General features: G+C 43.6%; 1 protein-coding gene across 2 annotated transcripts in view; it reads left to right on the top strand.

Annotated features, from left to right (window-relative positions):
- NR1H2 (nuclear receptor subfamily 1 group H member 2) overlaps positions 1 to 16604 on the top strand; it is a 199454-nt gene that overhangs the window by 51871 nt on the left and 130979 nt on the right. The window contains exon 1 of one of the 2 annotated variants that reach the window (XM_082274384.1): positions 10569 to 10593. The exons of the other annotated variant lie outside the window; for it this stretch is intronic. The gene's annotated coding sequence lies outside the window, so the exon portion shown is untranslated. Of the gene's footprint in view, positions 1 to 10568; positions 10594 to 16604 lie in introns of those variants that run through there. 2 annotated transcript variants of the gene reach the window in all.

Here is a 16604-nt window from a genome sequence, read left to right as displayed (position 1 = left end):
TTTTGTGGCGCTGGGGGTCTGAAAAAAAAAAAAAAGTTTTTTTTTTATTTTTGAATTATATTATCCAGGAAGTGACTGGAATTATCATGGACCCTGCCACACATATTCCCCCACCTGTTTCCCTCGAGGGGGCCACGGGACCCGCCGGTGCACAGTGAGTGTGCAAATGAGTGTAGAGTCATTTACAGCAATTTTGGAGTCTATGGTGGCTCGGGTGGAGGCGGCCTGTCAGGGACGGGGGTCAAGGAAGCGACCCCCGCCTACCCCTATACTATCTGACGCCTCTGACTCTGATTCAGAGATGGTCACTGCAGTTGCAGGTTCCTCTGCAAAGGCTGTTATCCCAGGTAAAGCCCCCTCAGACAGTGAGGAGGACGCTTCTTCTCCTGCTATAATTCAGGAAGAAGCATTGGTGGACGCACTAGTTGTGGCAGTGCAGGAAACCTTAAAACTTGAGGCTTTACCGGCAGAGGCAACTGAAACAGAGATTCCTTTTGGTACTAATAAGCCCATCAAAACGGTGAAGGTTTTTCCTGTACCCAAATGTTTCGGTAATCAGATTAAAGGAGAATGGGAGCATTCTAAACGTACCTTTACTATTTCCAAGCGTATTGCTAGACGCTATCCGTTTGAGGAATCCATCATTAAGAAATGGACGGTACCACCAGTGGTGGATCCACCTATTTCCAGGCTGAATAAAGCCACGGTTATCCCAGTGGAGGACACTTCGTCCTTTAAGGATCCGGTGGATCGAAAGATGGAAGCAGAGTCCCGCACCATCTTCTCTCTGATAGGGTCAGCATTTAGACCAGTAATTGTTATTGGTCTAGTTTCCCAGACACTTACGGAATGGGCGAAAATGGTACGCCAAGACCTTAGGGGAAAAGATATTCCCCAGGAGACATCTGATTTGATGGAACAGATTATACAAGGGCTACAGTTTATCTGTGACGCAGCCTTGGACACTACTCCCTTATTAGGGCATGCATCTATGTCAGCGGTGATCCTCAGACGTGTGCTGTGGTTAAAATGCTGGTCAGCTGACCTAGGTTCCAAAAAGACCTTGACAAATCTCCCTTTTCAGGGGAATCGTCTATTTGGGGCCAACCTAGATGAAATCATCAAGGATGCCACTGGGGGCAAGAGCACTTTTTTGCCACAGGCTGCTAAAGCTAAGGGACCTCGCAACAAGCGAGGACCTTTCTTTACCGCCCATAAAGGGCGCCCGGCTGGTACTAGCGGGAAAGGCAAGACTCCTCCAGGAGGGTTCAAGAAGGGCTGGTCGGACAAGCAGAGGACCAACCCAGCCAAACCCGAAGCAAAGGAGTACACAGCCTGAAGGTGCGCCCCCACCCGGTTTCAGGGTGGGGGGACGTTTTCACTGGTATTCAGGGCATTAGATCGAGCTTCAACCACTACTACCGGTGCGATTCTTCGCTTCCAACATTTAAGTACTACAGGAAGCGGTAGTTACCGTTCCCTGAATAGATCTTTTCCTTTACCTTTTCCTAAGATTAGTCCCTATACCTCACAGGAATCGGATCTGGTTGACCAGATAGGCCAAGTAGCCTCTAGTCGGGTGACTTCGGTCCCTGAGGTTCAACCAGAAAAGATCACCCTTCCTGATAACAATCAGGTATCTGATAAATGTGTGGGAACAGAAAACGACCAGACTTTCTCGGATGGTCGGGGCCAGATACCTCTAGGGACGCCTGGTTCAGATTCTATCAGCGCCAGTGGTCCTAGAAATTCTAGGCTGGCCTCCTCAAGCCGGCCTGGCCGACTTGGACATGCTAGTCGCAGACGTTCCGTGGGAACTTCGTCTCAGGGAGTGTCTGTGGTCTCAAGGACCAATTTACCATCATGCTTTACAGTCGCTGGGTTTAATGGCCTGGCAATTGAGACCCAAGTACTGAAGGACAGAGGTTTGTCTACTTCAGTCATTCCTACCCTTATTAAAGCAAGGAAAGCGACTTCCAGCAAGGTCTATTATCACACATGGAAGACTTATATTGCGTGGTGCGAATCTTTAGGATTTCCTCCACGTACCTATTCGGTGACTCGAATATTGGCCTTTTTGCAACAAGGGGTTGAGCAGAAGCTAGCCTTGAGCACCATCAAGGGTCAAGTTTCAGCATTAGCAATCTTCTTTCAGAAACCTTTAGCTACCAAGTCCTTGGTGCGGAATTTCATCCAGGGGGTGCGGCACCTGGCTCCTCCAGTCCGCGCGCCCTTACCGCCCTGGGATCTTAATTTGGTTTTGTCGGTTCTACAGAAACCTCCCTTTGAAAACATCAGGGAGATTCCCTTGCTTACTTTATCCCAGAAGGTGGCCTTCTTGGTGGCTATTACTTCTGCTCGCAGGGTGTCAGAACTGGCTGCATTATCATGCCAGTCCCCATACCTAGTGATTCATAGGGATAAGGTAGTACTTCATCCTAAGCCATCTTTTCTTCCTAAGGTGGTTTCAGATTTTCATCTGAATGAAGATATTGTACTACCTTCCTTGTGTCCTCAGCCCAAGCATCATCGGGAACATGCGTTGCATTCCTTAGATGTGGTTCGGGCAATCAGGGTATACCTGAAAGCTACGGAATCATTCCGTAAGACGGATTCACTTTTTGTGATCACGGATGGCCCCAGAAAGGGTTTGCCTGCATCTGCCGCGACCATTGCCAAATGGATTAGACAAACGGTGGTACAGGCTTATTCTATTAAGAGTCCGAGTCCTCCGTTCCCTGTTAGGGCGCACTCCACTCGAGCGCTCAGTACTTCCTGGGCCTTTCGCCATCAGGCGTCAGTGGTCCAGGTATGTAAGGCGGCCACCTGGTCGTCGGTACATACCTTTACAAAATTCTATAAAATTGATGTGACGGCATCGGCGGATGCCTCATTTGGCCGCAAGGTTTTGCAGGCCGCAATTTGAGGAGACCGGTGGTCTACCTCGAGGGTTTTTTTCTGTTTGAAAAAAAAATAAAAAAATTTTTCTCTTTTTTGTTGAGTCTCATCATTAAGGATGAGCTTTGTAAACTTCTAGTTGGCACCGGTTGGGCCTTCTAGATTGGGATTTGATTTCCATTTTCCCACCCCTCATTTGTGATACTGCTCTGGGACGTCCCGAAGGTGGTGTATCACCGATGACTACGTCTGTCAATGAGCGCTAGAGAAAAATGGATTTTTGTAAAATCTTACCTTAAAATCCTTTTCTCTTAGCTCATTGACAGACGTAGTCCCCGCCCCTCTGTTTTTGAGTTGGGTTGGGTTAAAATCTCTAAAGACTGCTTTTTCACATAACTGATTTGCTGAGGCAGAGAGAGAGAGGATATACCCTCTGGGACTGCCCCTAGGGTGTGGCCAGAGCTTTTTAATTTCCTGTCTAGTCCTGCTCCTGTGGAGGCAACATAACCCGAAGGTGGTGTATCACCGAGGACTACGTCTGTCAATGAGCTAAGAGAAAAGGATTTTACGGTAAGATTTTACAAAAATCCATTTTTCAGATCCTCAGAGAGTTCTTTGCTATGAGGTGCCATGTTGAACTTCCAGTGACCAGTATGAGAGAGTGAGAGGGATAACACCAAATTTAACACACCTGCTCCCCATTCACACCTGAGACCTTGTAACACCAACGAGTCACATGACACTGAGGAGGGAAAATGGATAATTGGGCCCAATTTGGACATTTTCTTGTAGGTGTGTACTCACTTTTGTTGCCAGCGGTTTAGATATTAATGTCTGTGTGTTGAGTTATTTTGAGAGGACAGCAAATTTACACTGTTATACAAGCTGTACACTCACTACTTTACATTGTAGCAAAGCATAATTTCTTCAGTGTTGTAACATCAAAGATATACTAAAATATTTATAAAAATGTGAGGGGTGTACTCTTTTTTGTGTGTGTGTGTGTTTGATATATATATATATATATATATATTATATATAAAATATCTATCTAATAACTGTAAATTACTTTTGTTTGCACAGTTGGCATTGTTGCCTGTAATAAAATGATTAAAAATTCAGTTTGTGTCTGTTAATCAGGTTGTATATCTGAACAATAAAGACAGAGGCTCAGTGTTTCTCTCATTCTTCTTTGAACAAAAAGACTTCTGAATGGAGCCAGTTTATGATTATTTGACGCATGTGGCAGTGAGTAAGCTCCTTTGCTGCCCCCACAGTTTTAATGCAAAATTTCCCAGTGCTAAAATTTATCCTTATGAGCCATCTGATTTTCCTTTGAATAGACGTGCAAAGAATATAATTTGTATAGTACTAAATTATGCTTTTAGTGTATAGCTTAAAAATATACATAAAATGTTACCACTTTCAGCCAACAGAAAAGCAATATATAAGTTAGTGTAGACTACAGATTCTAAAAGGTATAGGTTGCAGAATCAAGACATTGACTCCAAAATTGGGAACAAAACTCTTGGACTAAAGCAGGGATCTCTAAACTACGGCCCTCCAGCTGTTGCGGAACTACACATCCCATGAGGCATTGTAATGCACTGACATTCACAGACATAACTAGCCATGATGGGAAGTGTAGTTGCTGAACAACTGGAGGGCCATAGTTTGGAGACTCCTGGACTAAAGGGTGGAAAAGGCTTTAGGACTTATGTGCTTATGTAGCTCTACGTCGGTCATATGCCTGCAGCTAGGGGGCGAGCGCACGCCGCTGGCGCCGTGCTCCTGCCCCCACTCGGCATAGGGGACTCCGATGCACAGTGCCGGCGGCTCCGATTGCTGCCTGGGCACCCGCAATCGTTTCCCGCTGAGAGGGGACAGTCAGCTGTTGTATACACAGCCGATCGGTCTTCTCTTTGGAATGATCACAGAGCTCCTGTGATCCTTCTATATAGGAACACAGGTCTCTGTGATCATTTCAAAAACCCAACCCCCATACAGTTAGAAACACTCCCCTAGGCTTACATTTACCCGTTGATCACCTACTGTGTTAACTCCTTCCCTGCCAGTGTATATTTTTAGCACTGATTTCTGTAGTAATGTCACTGGTCCCCCCAAAAGTTTCAAAAATGTCAGTCAGGGGTCCGATCTGTCCACCGCAATGTCGCAGTCCCGCTAAAAATGGCAGATCACCGCCATTACTAGTAAAAAAAAAAAAAAAAAAAAATTACATAAATCTTTCCCTTAGTTAGTAGACGCAATATTTTTTGCGCAAACCAAACAAAGTACACTTATTGCGATTTTATTTCTTTATTTATTTTTTTTTACCAAAAATATGTAGCAGAAAACAAATTGGCCTAAAATGTTAAAAATAATTTTAAAATGTTTTTTTTTTTTTTTTGAGGAATGTTATATTGTATAGCAGAATGTGAAAAATATTGTTTTTTTTTTTTTTTTCCACAATTGTCGCTCTTTTTTTGAATCGTTAGTGGGGTCAAATCGACGTTTGTTTTCGACCACAGTGATGGGAAAATTAGAAGGAGCAGAATAGAAAACTTTTTGGTCAAAACAGTTTATTCATTTTAAAACTCCATGTTAAACTGAATGTTAAAAGCAATGTATATATATTACTTAAAAATATATATATATATATATATATATATATATATATATATATATATATATATATATATATATATATATATATATATATATATATATATATATATGGTTTTGTTTTGTATTGTTTGTGAAAAAGTTTTTTCTCAATAAAAATTATCTGATTTAAAAAAAAAAAATTAGAAATAGAATAAATTAGAGTCAGGAAGCGAGTTTACCAGTAAATTGGGCAGAGTAAAACTTCTAATCCTCTAGGAGTATCCCCATTAAATTAGTGGGTACGATGTCCAACGGGTATGGTAATGTAACTTGGTGCACATCTTGTGGCAAGTATGCATTCCTTGAGCATCCGTTTTGAGGGTGAATACTGCTGCACAAAATGTGAGCAGGTTGCTTTCTTGGAAGCCCAGGTCCTAAATCTAGGGAAGCAGCTGGTTGGAGATACAGGGGTGCAGGCACAAGAGCTGAGAAGTTGGGTGACAGGCGGGGTATAGGGGAAAGCGTCAGGGCAGCCAGTTCTGGGCTGGCACATCCCAATAAGTATGACTTGTTGCGTGATTTTGGGTAAACCAGTGAAGAAGCAGCATTTCTGGAACAGAGTGACTCCCCTAGCTGCCAAGGAAAAAGATCCTCCAGTAAAGGCGGGGCAATACTGAGGGTAAGGTAAGACAGATCCTGTTGGTAGGGGATTTCATTATTAGAAGGACAGAGAGGTCAGTCTGTCACGAAGACCGTGATCACCAAACGGTATGTTGTTTATCGGGCAATCGGGTTCGGCACATCGCGGATCAGATAGACAGATTATTGGGTGGGGCTGGGAAAGACCCAGCTGTCATGGTACACGTTGGTACCAATGACAAAGTTAGAGGAAGATGAAGAGTCCTAAAAAAATGATTTCAGGGACTTAGGAGCTACATTAAACAGAAGGGCCTCCAAGGTAGTGTTCTTAGAAATACTGCCTGTACCTTGAGCCACACTAGAGAAGCAGCAGAAACTTAGGGAAATGAACAAGTGTCAGAGGAGCTGGTGTAGGAAGGAGGGGTTCAGGTTCCTGGAGAACTTAGCAGACTTCTTTAGCAGGGACCGACTGCACCTAAATGGGGAGGGTGCAACTCTACTGAGATATGAAATTGGCTGAAAACATAGAGGGGCTTTTAAACTAGTAATACTAATATTAGGGGCATTAGTGGTTGGGTGACTAGAATACCACCAAAACACAAGGTAATTAAGTTGGCATATCCCAATTGTAGCCTCATACAGTGGGGGAAATCATTTTTTGTTTTTTTTAATTTGCAGATTTTGTAAGTTTGCCCACTTACAAAGAAATAAGTGGTCTATAATTGTTATATGTGTTGGGACAAAATAGCAATCAAAAATCCAGAAAAATAACATGATACATATGTTATAAATTGAGTTGCAGTTCAGTGAGTAAAATAAGTATTTGATCCCCTACCAAGCAAAACATGACTTAGTACTTGGTGGAGAAACCCTTGTTGGCAAGCACAGAAGTAGGACATTTTTTGTAGTAGGTTACCAGGTTTACAAACATCTCAGGGGGGATTTTGGTCCACTCTTCTTTACAGATCTTTTCTAAATCTTTAAAGCGGAGTTCCACCTAAAATAGGAACTTCCACTCACCTGCTTCCTCCCCCCACCCCTCCGATGCCACTTTTGGCACCTTTCGGGGGGGTACCTGTTTTTGACAGGTACCCTTCCTCATATTCGGGAGACATACACCCCCCCCCTTCTCCCACCACCAGGCCAATAAGGCAGCGCACTTCGCGCATGCACAGTAGGAAACCGGCTGTGAAGCTGAAAGGCTTCACTGCCGGTTCTCCTCAGAACGAATAGCGGCGGCAGCAGCACTCGGCAGTCTATCCGAAAATTGGCTGGGGTGCTGACATCGTGGGCTCCCTGGACAGGTAAGTGTCTATATATTAAGTCAGCAGCTACAGTATTTGTAGCTGCCGATTTTTATTTATTATTTTTCCCCATCTGAAACTCTGCTTTAAGGTTTCTCGTCTGTCACTTGGCAACTCGAAGTTTCAGCTCCCTCCATACAAGGCCACTCCATGACCTTAATGTGCTTCTTTTTGAGCCACTACTTTGTTGCCTTGGTGGTATGTTTTGGGTCAATGTCATGCTGGAAGACCACCAACCATCAGTTGGTGAATGCACTAACAAGAGATAATGCATTACTAGACCTACTGATTACAAACAACACAGACCTGATCGCCATGTAGAAATACGGGACAACTTAGGAAACAGCGACCACAGGTCAATTACATTCAATATAAATCACAGAATTTGAATTTCAAAAGAACCAACTTCCATAAACTGCGCTCTATGCTACATGATATTAAATGGAATAAAATCATAGGTACAAGGAGCACTGAGGAAAAATGGGAGTGCTTTAAGAGCATACTAAATAAAGGTATTGGCCAGTGCATTCCAATGGGCAATAAGTATAAAAGAGCTAACATTAATCCTGGGTAACTAAACTCTAACATAAAAATGCATATGTGATGGATGCCGGCACTCAGGCTGAGTAGATCCCCCGTTACTGCTGCCTTACTTTAGAGTCCCTGTAACCCAGGTATTACAGTGGGTACGGAAAGTATTCAGACCCCCTTAAATTTTTCACTCTTTGTTATATTGCAGCCATTTGCTAAAATCATTTAAGTTCATTCTTCTTCCTCATGAATGTACACACAGCTCCCCATACTGACAGAAAAACACAGAATTGTTGACATTGTTGCAGATTTATTAAAACAGAAAAACTGAAATATCACTTGGTCCTAAGTATTCAGACCCTTTGCTGTGACACTCATATATTTAACTCAGGTGCTTTCCATTTCTTCTGATCATCCTTGAGATGGTTCTACACCTTCATTTGAGTCCAGCTGTGTTTGATTATACTGATTGGACTTGATTAGGAAAGCCACACACCTGTCTATATAAGACCTTCCAGATCACAATGCATGTCAGAGCAAATGAGAATCATGAGGTCAATGGAACTGCCTGAAGAGCTCAGAGACAGAATTGTGGCAAGGCACAGATCTGGCCAAGGTTACAAAAAGATTTCTGCTAGACTTAAGGTTCCTAAGAGCACAGTGGCCTCCATAATTCTCAAATGGAAGACGTTTGGGACGACCAGAACCCTTCCTAGAGCTGGCCGTCTGGCCAAACTGAGCTATTGGGGGAGAAGAGCCTTGGTGAGAGAGGTAAAGAAGAACCCAAAGATCACTGTGGCTGAGCTCCAGAGATGCAGTCAGGAGATGGGAGAAAGTTGTAGAAAGTCAACCATCACTGCAGCCCTCCACCAGTCGGGGCTTTATGGCAGAGTGGCCCGACGGAAGCCTCTCCTCAGTGTAAGACACATGAAAGCCCGCATGGAGTTTGCTAAAAAAACACCTGAAGGACTCCAAGATGGTGAGAAATAAGATTCTCTGGTCTGATGAGACCAAAATAGAATTTTTTGGCCTTAATTCTAAGCGGTATGTGTGGAGAAAACCAGGCACTGCTCATCACCCGTCCAATACAGTCCCAACAGTGAAGCATGGTGGTGGCAGCATCATGCTGTGGGGGTGTTTTTCAGCTGCAGGGACAGGACGACTGGTTGCAATCGAGGGAAAGATGAATGCGGCCAAGTACAGGGATATCCTGGACAAAAACCTTCTCCAGAGTGCTCTGGACCTCAGACTGGGCCAAAGGTTTACCTTCCAACAAGACAATGACCCTAAGCACACAGCTAAAATAACGGAGTGGCTTTACAACAACTCCGTGACTGTTCTTGAATGGCCCAGCCAGAGCCCTGACTTAAACCCAATTGAGCATCTCTGGAGAGACCTAAAAATGGCTGTCCACCAACATTTACCATCCAACCTGATAGAACTGGAGAGGATCTGCAAGGAGGAATGGCAGAGGATCCCCAAATCCAGGTGTGAAAGACTTGTTGCATCTTTCCCAAAAAGACTCCTGGCTGTATTAGATCAAAAGGGGGCTTCTACTAAATACTGAGCAAAGGGTCTGAATACTTAGGACCATGTGATATTTCAGTTTTTCTTTTTTAATAAATCTGCAACAATGTCAACAATTCTGTGTTTTTCTGTCAGTATGGGGTGCTATGTGTACATTCATGAGGAAGAAGAATGAACTTAAATGATTTTAGCAAATGGCTGCAATATAACAAAGAGTGAAAAATTTAAGGGGGTCTGAATACTTTCCGTACCCACTGTATATTCTCCCAGCCCTCCCAGTCACTAGTTGTAACTCAGTGTGGGGTGGTAGGAAACATAAGACTTTTATTGAAGAACAGACACAAGTACAGTAAAATCTTGGCTTGAGAGTAACTTGGTCTCAGAGTGTTTTGCAAGATGAGCAAACATTTTTTGTACATTTTGACTTGATAAACAAGCGATGTCTTGATATACAAGTAGCCTCACATCACAACTGAGTATAAAAGAGAGGTGCCTCTATGTGTACCAATATGGTTACATTTAATTGTTTATCTGCAATTTGCTATAATTAAAAACCAAGTCAATGATTGGCCCATATATTACTAGCTGCATACTTGTTTCTGTATCTGGTGCTCATGCAAAGGGACATTCTGTAATCACTTCTTTATCACTTGTGTCTGTTTAGTTGCCTTTGTGCAGACAAAGATGTTACTTGGTTGTAATTTACAGCTGGTCCTCCATGAGTTAATCCAAGGTCCAGAGTGTTACCGACTTTTCAACTCCACAGACCACGCTGTCCCTTTAATTCAAGAGCACATTGAGCAAGAAAGTAGACTCCTCCTCCATAATGACACCATCGCAAGTCATTGAACGGCAGTATAGTCTAGCTCTGCTGTCTTCTGGACTTTGCTCATTGTCTTTGACAGATATTGTGAATCATGGGAGAATGCTTTGCATTTATCAGCTGAAGGCTAAACCCATATAGTTGTTCATTTCAGGAAGTCTTCTGAGGTTACTACAGGTCATTGTTGCATGGTGGGGAATTTTCAGTGGATATCCTCTGTACTTATGATGTTGGATATAGTGCAAATCTAACGTTGTGCACGGATGGGTAAATGTTGTTTTGTGCTTTCTCCTCTTATCTCATTGTTTTCCACATACAGCAGAGAAGTGGGTAGTGGTCTACAGAACTGATCTTTTAATAACTTTCTCTTTTTCTCTCCTTTCTCTGTTTATCTCTCTCCTTTCTCTATTTATCTCTCCCTCTCTCTCCTTTCTCTATTTATCTCTCTCTCTCCTTTCTCTGTGTGTCCCTCTCTCTCCTTTCTCTATTTATCTCCCTCTCTCCTTTCTTTCTATATCTTTTTCTCCTTTGTCTGTGCATCCTTCTCTGCTTTCTTTTTTATCTCTATCTCTCTCCCTCTCTCCTCTGTGTATCCTTCTCTCCTTTCTCTGCGTATCCCTGTTTGTTCTCTGTTATCTTTTTTCTCCTTTTATCTGTTTATGTCTATAGTTTTTCTCTTTACTCTCTATTTCTCGCTCCTCTTTTTCTTTTTTGCTTCTCCTTTCCTTCTTGCTTCTCACTCCTCTCCCTTTTGCCCCCTCTCTCTCAGCCCTCCATCTTTTGCTCTCTGAGCCCCGCTTCTCTCGTCCCCCCCCCCCCCCTTTCTTGTTCCTCTCCCAATGTCCTTCTCTCCCTCCCTCTCTTGGTCCTTCTCTCTCTTCTCTTGTGCACTCTCGCTCTCTCTCTTCTCTTGTGCACTCTCTTTCCTGCTCCACTCTTGTTCCTCTGTCTCCTTCCCTCACTCCTTGCACTCTCCTCTCCCCCATTTCTCCTCTCTTGCACTGGCTCACTCCTCTCTCACCCACTTGTTCCTCTCTCACTTTTCCTTGCTTTTCTTTCATTTCTTCTTGCTCTTCTTCAGCTAGCTTCTCCTCCTCTATCCTTCTGCTTTTCCGTGTCCTTAAGTTTTTGGTGTGCAATATTTGTGTTGAGAATTTCTGTATGGTTCTGAGGGTTTATGCCATTGTATTTTTTTTTTTTTTGTGAAAGTTTTCAGCAGTCTTTTCATGTCAAATCTGTAATTACCTCCTGTATTTTATAGTAGATTGTTTGGACCATTTAACAGATGGTGGCAGGTTGTAGAGACCAAACTGATGCAGTTGTTGTGTGGATGGTTAGTTTGAAGGTGAACAGAACACACTCAGAGAGCAGGAGTGATCACAAGGTTCTTTATTGATAAATTGGGCTGACAGAGAGTTGGGCAAGGATAGGTTCCCAAGGGCAGTATGGGCACAGACAGGAAATCTGGCACAGCAAGGCTTGAGTCCAGTGACAGAGGGCAGTAATCCAGGCACAGCAAGGGTTAAGTCAAGTGCACAGGGCAGTTCTCTGGGTACCGCAAGGTAGGCAGCAATGTGCCACAAGAGTCAGGTGACTCAATAGCTGACCGCAAACTCAGCCAAGGGGATCCAGGCAGGGAGTGGAGGTCCAGAGAGCACAGGTCCTTCACAAGCTGATCGTGGGCCCTCAAAGGGCTGTGTCTCCTGGCTGCAGTTTCAGCACCACACAGGCAACAGTTGTAAGAGGAGTAGATATATATCAAGGAGAAATAGTCCACTCTGTAGCAATGTAACCCGCAAGGGGAAATGGTCCACAGGGCGTGCTTTCCCAGCAACACTAGTGGCACCCCCACACACCTAGCTAACATGCATATACAACCACATGGTAGCAAAGTATGATGGGTTTTGGTGAGGTCATGTGCTTCTTTAGTGTGTTTTTCATGTGTGGGGCAGCCTATTGAAATAAATGACCTGCCGTGAAAAAATTTACAAAAACGTGCGCGCTCTTCTTTACACCTACACAGGTGTGAAAGAATCCTCAGTGAATGCAGAGCTACATTAATTAGTGCCTTTTATATCTGCCTGGAGTTCAGCTTGCTAGTATTTGCTTATAGCAGTGTTATCTTATAAAGCTGATAATTAATTTGCTATCATTTTCATAGTTACAGTATCTCACAAAAGTGAGTACACCACTCACATTATTGTAAATATTTTATTATATCTTTTCTTGTGACGACACTGAAGAAATGACACTTTGCTACAATGTAAAGTAGTGAGTGTACAGCTTGCATAACAGTGTACATTTGCTGTCCCCTCAAGTTAACTGAATACACAGCCATTAATGTCTAAACCGCCGGCAACAAAAGTGACTACACACCTAACTGAAAGTGTCAATTTTTTGTGTGGCCACCATTTTTTCCAGCACTGCCTTAACCCTCTTGAGCATGGAGATCACCGGGGGTTCACAGGTTGCCACTGGAGTTCTCTTCCACTCATCCATGACGACATCACGGAGCTGGTGGATGTTAGAGACCTTGCGCTCCACCACCTTCTGTTTGAGGATGCCCCACAGATGCTCAATAGGGTTTAGGTCTAAAGACATTTTTGGCCAGTCCATCACCTTTACCCTCAGCTTATGTAGCAAGGCAGTGGTCGTCTTGGAGGTGTGTTTGGGGTCGTTATGTTGGAATATTACCCTGCGGACCAGTCTCCGAAGGGAGGGGATCATGCTTGTAACGGAATTCCGACCCCACAATGTGCTTGTGTACTTCTGTCAGAATAGCGCTTCCTTCAGTCTTGAACATAGATATCAGATATACTAGCCGCCCCCATACAAACTATCCGAGAATAGCTTGTATAAGATCTGGAGCATTTATTAAACAAACTCACACTGATTATATACCCCACCAGGTCAGGTGCCTGATTACATTGTCATATGCAGAGGAAATTGTGTACAGAAATATAATTAACATATCTAAGGAACAACCAACACAAACAGTATTCTACTTTCCCACTAGCAACTAATAGATGACAGTGATTTAATTAACTGGAGCTAATTAACTAGCAGACTTGCTGTCATTGAGCTCATGAAGTACAATACACATTATAAGTGTAATCACATCCCCACAGTAGACAATACGTGAGTTAACACAATCAACAATGTGTGGAAGACAGGTGGTTGAGCAGATGACATTAGCATCTGCCAGAGTCTGACTGTGCGGTGCAGTCCCCTATTGGCAATAGGGAGCAAGGCCTTTAACATTAATCCTTGGCCTAGAGTCCCAGAGTCTGTGTGTCTTGGGGAGATGTGGACTTGAATCTAAAGTAACATTACTCCAAGGGTCCCTCCAGCATACACCCCACAAAGAGCAGTGTTCACTCACAAGCCAGGGCCCATAGTCAGAAGGCAAGAGGCTAACCTGCAGTCCCCTCCAAAAGCTCCTCTCTTGAGTGAGTTTTTCAGAATGCTCTACTGCAGTATGTCACAGTACATGTTGACATTCATGGTTCCCTCAATGAACTAATGCAGCCCCAGACCATGGCACTCCCACCACCATGCTTGACTGTGGGCAAGACACACTTGTCTTTGTAATCCTCACCTGGTTGCCGCCACACACGTTTGACACCATCTGAACCAATTAAAGTTTATCTTGGTTTCATCAGACCACAGGACACTGTTCCAATACTCCATGTCCTTAGTCTGCTTGTCATCAGTAAACTGTTTGTGGACTTTCTTGTGTATCCTCTTTAGAAGAGGCTTTCTTCTGGGACGACATCCATGCAGACAATTTGATGCAGTGTGCGGTGTATGGTCTGAGCACTGACAGGCTGACCCCCCCACCCTTTCAACTTCTGCAGCAATGCTGGCAGCACTCATACATCTATTTCCCAAAGACAACCTTTTGGATATGACGCTGAGCATGTGCACTCCTTTGGTCGACCATGGCGAGGCCTGTTCCGAATGGAACTTGTCCTGTTAAACCGCTGTATGGTCTTGGCCACCATGCTGCAGTTCGGTTTCAGGGTTTTTTCAATCTTCTTATAGCCTAGGCCATCTTGATGTAGAGCAACAATTCTTTTTTTTCAGATCCTTAGAGGGTTAATTGCCATGAGGTTCCATGTTGAACTTCCAGTGACCAGTATGAGAGAGTGAGAGTGATAACACAGAATTTAACACACCTGCTCCCAATTCACACCTGAGACCTTGTAACACTAACGAGTGACACCGGGGAGGGAAAATGGCTAATTGGGCCCAATTTGGACATTTTCACTTAGGGGTGTAGTCCCTTTTGTTGCCAGCGGTTTAGACATTAATGGCTGTGTTGAGTTATTTTGAGGGTACAGCAAATGTACACTGTTAAACAAGTTGTACACTCACTACTTTACATTGTAGCAAAGTGTAATTTCTTCAGTGTTTTCACATGAAAAGTTATAATAAAATATCTACAAAAATGTGAGGGGTGTACTCACTTTTGTGAGATACTGTATATAGACCAAGCATGGCAATATAATGGTGCTACCCTGGATTTTTCTAAAGGGTTATGTTTTATAATGCAAATAAAAATTTGTTGTGACATATTGATGGCTCTAGATCCAGGCGTCTCCAAACTTTCCAAACAAAGGACCAGTTTACTGTCCTTCAGACTTTAGGGGGGCTGGACTGTGGCTGTAGGGAATAGACATTGTATTGGCATCAGTAGGAGTAAACAGTGCATCTTTGGTATTAGGGGGAGGAATAGTGCCCCATTGTTGGTATCAGTGGGAGGAATAGTGTCTAGCATCAGTAGGAGGAAAAGTTCCCCAAGGGCCAGAGAAAGGCATGCAAAGGGCTAAATCTGGGCTGCAGTTTGAAAACCATTGCTCTAGAATAACAGTGCTACTTAGTTTCTGATCTTTTTGATCATATTTCAGTACAGAAGTCATGCAATTGTGTATTTGCAGTTTGCCATTGTCATAACATGCCCCTTAATCAGCTGGGTAGGGAAGATCTAAAGATTACTATTCCTCTTGCTGGGTGTAAATCACTAAGTGAAGTTGCTTTCTATAATGTATAAGTGCCCTTTTAAAACAAGAGAGAGACAATTTGTGGCGTTGGATGTAAACACTGGAGGCTGCCACTGCCATCAGATCATTATAGTATGCATCGGTGGAGGGTAAAAGGCTTTTAGGCCAGGGCAACGTGGCAAAAAAAGTGTACATTGTCTTTTTCTCTTCTCTTAAAGCAGACCCTCACTCAAATATTAGGCTTGGCATCATTCTTAGGCTCCATGTACACGGGACGTTGTAAATGGCCATTTAGGAGCAGTTGGACGTTTTTTTCAGAAGCCCCTGAACCCACCTACATGTTATCTTATCTGCCCATGTACACAGGGTTGTTTGCAGGCAGTTGAGTCCAGGGACATTTTTTGGAACGCAATTATTTGCGTTCGAACGTGTGTTTCCCGGCGTTTCAAAAGCAAAAACGCGACCGAACGCAGCCAAACGTGACCGAACGCGATGACCCGCGTTTAGCGTTCGCGTTTTTCCATTTTAAAGGGGAATAATTTTTTTGACCTCTAGGAACGGTTCTAAACGCAAACGCCCGTCAAACGTGGGTGCAAACGCTACCTAACGGACGTTTCAAACGTCCTAAAAATTCCAGCATTCAAAGGGACTTTTTATAACGTCCCGTGTACATGGAGCCTCATTGTCCACCCTCCGCTTTACATTTTTGTAGGTATTTTTTGGGCAGGGGGAATAAGAACTTTTTTCTGGTTCCATGCTTCTTTTCCTTATTCCCTGCCTAGATAAGGATGACATACTCTCGGCCTTCCCACCCCACCTGCAGACTTCTGGGATGTAATGCATCCGAAGAGGCCTCAGGACACACTCACCTGTAGTTCGCTGGCCCCCGCATTCACACATGCTTCAGCAGACATCTTTGCCAACCATCACTGTCACTCAGCCAGCTCCCAATTCCAAGCTGGCCGGCCTGCACATGGGCAGTGGCACTACAGCAGTCATCTTTGATTTGGAAGACAGCTGTCACTTCCTTATCATTAATTTGTTGAAAGCCTGCTCCCAAATGCTAGATGCACAGGAGAATAAAAGCTGAGAGGACTTTGGGTATTAAGAAGACATTGTGTAACTCATTGGGCTGGTAAGCATATATATATATATTTTTTTAAGTTAACAGCTACAGTACTTTTAGCTGATGACTTTTAGTTTTACATGACTCGGGTGAAGTTCCTCTTTAGGGAAAGTAAAAAATATCCTTTAGTAATTGCACATTCGTCAGCT

This window comes from Pelophylax lessonae (assembly GCF_965119305.1).
Source record: "Pelophylax lessonae genome assembly, chromosome: 12".
Lineage (NCBI taxonomy): Eukaryota > Metazoa > Chordata > Amphibia > Anura > Ranidae > Pelophylax > Pelophylax lessonae.
The sequence above is the reverse complement of the archived record's forward strand: the minus strand, read 5'-3'. Positions and strand labels throughout refer to the sequence as shown.